Source organism: Calonectris borealis, unplaced genomic scaffold (assembly GCF_964195595.1).
Source record: "Calonectris borealis unplaced genomic scaffold, bCalBor7.hap1.2 HAP1_SCAFFOLD_173, whole genome shotgun sequence".
In the NCBI taxonomy this organism is placed as follows: Eukaryota; Metazoa; Chordata; class Aves; order Procellariiformes; family Procellariidae; genus Calonectris; species Calonectris borealis.
This window is the reverse complement of record NW_027441559.1, coordinates 22,501-27,500: the sequence shown is the minus strand read 5'-3', so window position 1 is coordinate 27,500 and position 5,000 is coordinate 22,501.

Sequence of the window (5,000 nt, the reverse complement as noted above, 5' to 3'; positions counted from 1 at the left end):
CGAGCGAGGGGGGCAGCGTCTCCGGAGAGCCGCAACGGCGGCCTGGTCACCGGCAGAGCCGGCCCGCCGTGAAGCGTCTCCGACGCGCCCAGGAACACCTCTGCAGGCGCTGCCTGCGGGTCTGGGTCGACTGAAGGGGGGGAGCGGGAGGTGCCGCCGGCCACCCGCTCCGCGCATCGATTCCCTTGAGCGAGGTCAACGGGACCGAGGGAAAGCCGCGGCAGGCTCGACTCCCCCGGTCTTCCAGCGTTCGAGTGCCGGCCACCGGTACCGGTCTTTGCCCTGCGCCCCGGGGAACCGCTTACCCCGGGGGAGGAGAAGGCCGAAGAAGACTAAGAGGCACCGCGCCTCACCCGTGCCATCCCCGGGTAACGGGGGCCGGGAAAAGCCGCTCAAGGCTCGACGCCCGCGGCCACTTGCCTTCGGCTGCCGGCCGCAGGGACCGGCCGCCCTTTTCTTCCCGCTTGCGCGGGCTCCAGCTTAGGGCTGGAGAAGTTCGGAAGGGCGAGGCGCCGCCACCTCGCCCGTACGAGTGCAGACCTTCCCAGCGAGCCCTCCTGCTACCAGGACTCGCGCCAGCAAAAAAGAGGACGAGGCGCCGCCGCCCCGCCTGCACCATCACCGGGCCCTCGGGGGCCGGGGCAAGCCGCGGCCGACTCGAGACCCCCCGGCTGTCTGCATTCGGCTGCCGGTGTTTCTGCCCGCTTCGCGGGCTCCAGCTTAAGGCCGGAGAAAAAGGACAAGGCGCCGCCACCTTGCCCGTCTCCATCACACGGCCCTCGGCAGCCGGCGGCAGCCCTGGTGGGCTGGGCACTCGCGGGCACCTCTGCCCCGGAACGGTGCCAGCACCCGCCTTTGCCATCATCGGGCCCCCCGGGGCCGAGGGAGGCTCGGCTCCCCCGGCCTTCCAGCGTTCGAGTGCCGGCGACCGCCACCGGCCGCCGGTCTTTGCCCTGCCCCGCGGGGAACCGCTTCTCCCGGGGGAAACGAGGACGAGGCGCCGCCGCCTCGCCTGCACGCCGCAGTCCCGTCACCGGGCCCGCCTGACACCACCAGCTGCCCGCGGAGGGCTCGCACCGGTGAAAACGGGACGCCGCCGCCCCGCCTGCGCCGTCAGTTGGGCCCTCGGGGGGCCGGGGGGGGGAAGCCGCGGCAGGCTCGGCACCCCCCGGCCGTCTGCGTTCGGCTGGCCGGGAGCCGGCCGCCGCTCTCTCCGCCCGCTTCGCGGGCTCCAGCTTAAGGCTGGCACAAAGGGACGAGGTGCCGCCAACCTCGGTCGTCCCACCAACCGGGCCCTCTGGAGCCGGGAGTAAGCCGCGGCAGGCTCGACGCCCCCCGGCCGTCTGCCTCCGGCAGTGACCTTCACCATCACTGGGCCCCGGCTGGGTGCGTTCGAGTCTTTGCCCTGCCCTGCGGGATCCGGCCTTATGCCTCGTGCCGGTCGGCAACGGCCGCCGGAGCCGGCCGCCGGCTCCGGCTCTCCGCAGCTCCCGACCCCTCGGACACGCTGGGCTGGCTTGTCGGGCAAGCGCTGGGAGATGGCCGGACCGAAGAGACTGGAAGCTGGGCCGGACCACCGAGGGAACCGCCACGACGGCCGCCGAGCACCCCACTTTGCTGGCAGAACCGCGGGCCTTGCAGCCGCTGACGAGCGCTGCTCTGGAGACGAGTCACGGCTCGCTCCTATAGTACGGACCGGCACGTCCCCGCCGCCGGCAAGCTCCAAGAGCGGCGCCTCTGCGCACCGGGGAGGCGCGCCAACCACGCCGACTTTTACGATGACGTAACTGGAGGCAGCGAAAAACAGCGACCCCTTCGGCAGCTCCGACGAAGCAGCGGGGACAACACGTCTACCCCTCGGCCCCGGCAAGGCGACCAAGTCCCGCCGGAGCCGGGTAGACTTGGCCGCCCTTATCGCCGGACGCTACGCAACCAACAACCCGCGGTCGCCGGGTACCGCAGGCGGCCCCACGGGCTCCGAAAAGGGGTAGACCTGACGGCCGCCGCCGAGCCCGGAGCCGGGTAGACATGACGGCCGCCGCCGGGCCCGGAGCCGGGTAGACCTGACGGCCGCCGCCGGGCCCGGAGCCGGGTAGACCTGACGGCCGCCGCCGGCCCCGGAGCCGGGTAGACCTGACGGCCGCCGCCGGCCCCGGAGCCGGGTAGACCTGACGGCCGCCGCCTGGCCCGGAGCCGGGTAGACCTGACGGCCGCCGGCGGCCCCGGAGCCGGGTAGACCTGACGGCCGCCGGCGGCCCCGGAGCCGGGTAGACCTGACGGCCGCCGGCGGCCCCGGAGCCGGGTAGACCTGACGGCCGCCGCCGGCCCCGGAGCCGGGTAGACCTGACGGCCGCCGGCGGCCCCGGAGCCGGGTAGACCTGACGGCCGCCGGCGGCCCCGGAGCCGGGTAGACCTGACGGCCGCCGGCGGCCCCGGAGCCGGGTAGACCTGACGGCCGCCGCCGGCCCCGGAGCCGGGTAGACCTGACGGCCGCCGGCGGCCCCGGAGCCGGGTAGACCTGACGGCCGCCGCCGGCCCCGGAGCCGGGTAGACCTGACGGCCGCCGCCGGCCCCGGAGCCGGGTAGACCTGACGGCCGCCGCCGGCCCCGGAGCCGGGTAGACCTGACGGCCGCCGCCGGCCCCGGAGCCGGGTAGACCTGACGGCCGCCGGCGGCCCCGGAGCCGGGTAGACCTGACGGCCGCCGGCGGCCCCGGAGCCGGGTAGACCTGACGGCCGCCGGCGGCCCCGGAGCCGGGTAGACCTGACGGCCGCCGGCGGCCCCGGAGCCGGGTAGACCTGACGGCCGCCGCCGGCCCCGGAGCCGGGTAGACCTGACGGCCGCCGCCGGCCCCGGAGCCGGGTAGACCTGACGGCCGCCGGCGGCCCCGGAGCCGGGTAGACCTGACGGCCGCCGCCTGGCCCGGAGCCGGGTAGACCTGACGGCCGCCGCCTGGCCCGGAGCCGGGTAGACCTGACGGCCGCCGGCGGCCCCGGAGCCGGGTAGACCTGACGGCCGCCGGCGGCCCCGGAGCCGGGTAGACCTGACGGCCGCCGGCGGCCCCGGAGCCGGGTAGACCTGACGGCCGCCGCCGGCCCCGGAGCCGGGTAGACCTGACGGCCGCCGCCGGCCCCGGAGCCGGGTAGACCTGACGGCCGCCGCCGGCCCCGGAGCCGGGTAGACCTGACGGCCGCCGCCGGCCCCGGAGCCGGGTAGACCTGACGGCCGCCGCCGGCCCCGGAGCCGGGTAGACCTGACGGCCGCCGGCGGCCCCGGAGCCGGGTAGACCTGACGGCCGCCGGCGGCCCCGGAGCCGGGTAGACCTGACGGCCGCCGCCGGCCCCGGAGCCGGGTAGACCTGACGGCCCCTCCGTGCTCCGGGTCCGGCTGGACCGGGCTGCCGCCGTCTCCCGTCCGGGGGGTGTGTGGGGAGGTGGGGAACCGGGGGGGTGATTCGAGATTTAAGCGGGTCTGATACAAGGGCCACCCTGTCCCCGTCTTCCTGCCCGCGGTGGGCGATGGGGAGTGGGGGCATGCGTGCGTGTGCGTGCGTGTGGGCGTAATTCCCCCACCCCCCGCCCGTTTCTGGGATTTAAAGGGCTTTTAATGCAGGAGAGCGAGCACTGCGTCACACAAGAGTTATTGTCCGTATCGGTTTCCGTAGGGAAAAAGAAATCAATCAAATTCTGGTAAAATTAATTTTCTTTTAGCACGGCTAGGTGGACGATACCCCCGGAAAAATAAAACGGGGCCGATTGGAGAATCTCGATAACGCTCGACCTGCTTTGTTAAGACGCGTGTACAAATACTCCTCAATCCCCTGCGCACCAAGAACTGACCCCGGGTAAATTAAGGTCAAGGTCAAGTGACTAGCGATTCGGTGACCGACGTTTCTATCCCTCGCTTAGGACCGAGGTATTCGACGACGATGAATGAATTCCTTCGTGCGGAAATGAAGGAAATGAATCGACGTTAAAAATTAAGGAAGACTTAATTTATCGAACCAATGAAATAAACCATTGGGTTCATTGAAGAGATCCCAAAACATAAACATGGCTATGGACACATCAATAACGAAGGATCGGATTTCTTTACCAAATCTGCATTCCTCTCTTTCGGGCACGCCAAGAGGTGACGGACGGGAAAGGGAGAGAGAGGGAAGGTGGGGCCGATGAGTACCTGTTAGTAATTACTGTTAATTCTTTAATAAAGACGGCTGTAATAGATAAATTTGGCAAGAGTACGTGCAAGAGTTAGTTGTAAATTAAATGAAAATGTGAAGGGTCGCTTATCACCTTTTGAATTAACAATTTGCGCCCGAGGTACCAATCGATGATTACATACATACGTACGTACGTACGTACCTACATACATACATAAATAAAAGTTAAAAAAAAAAAAAAGAATAAACGCGGGGGGACGGGGGACGGCACCCCAACACCGGGCGGGGGAGGCCAGGTCTACCCCCGGGCGCCGGAGACTGCCGCCGCCTGCGGCGTGGGAGGCCAGGTCTACCCCCGCGGCGGGGGAGGCCAGGTCTACCCCCGAGCGGGGGAGGCCAGGTCTACCCCCCGCGGCGGGGGAGGCCAGGTCTACCCCCGGGCGCCGGAGACTGCCGCCGCCTGCGGCGGGAGAGGCCAGGTCTACCCCCCGCGGCGGGGGAGGCCAGGTCTACCCCCGGGCGCCGGAGACTGCCGCCGCCTGCGCCGGGGAGGCCAGGCCTACCCCCGCGGCGGGGGAGGCCAGGTCTACCCCCCGCGGCGGGGGAGGCCAGGTCTACCCCCGTGCGCCGGAGACTGCCGCCGCCTGCACCGGGGGAGGCCAGGTCTACCCCGGGGCGGGGAGGCCAGGTCTACCCCCCGCGGCGGGGGAGGCCAGGTCTACCCCAACACCGGGGGAGGCCAGGTCTACCCCCGGGCGCCGGAGACTGCCGCCGCCTGCGGCGGGGGAGGCCAGGTCTACCCCCGCGGCGGGGGAGGCCAGGTCTACCCCGGGCCGGG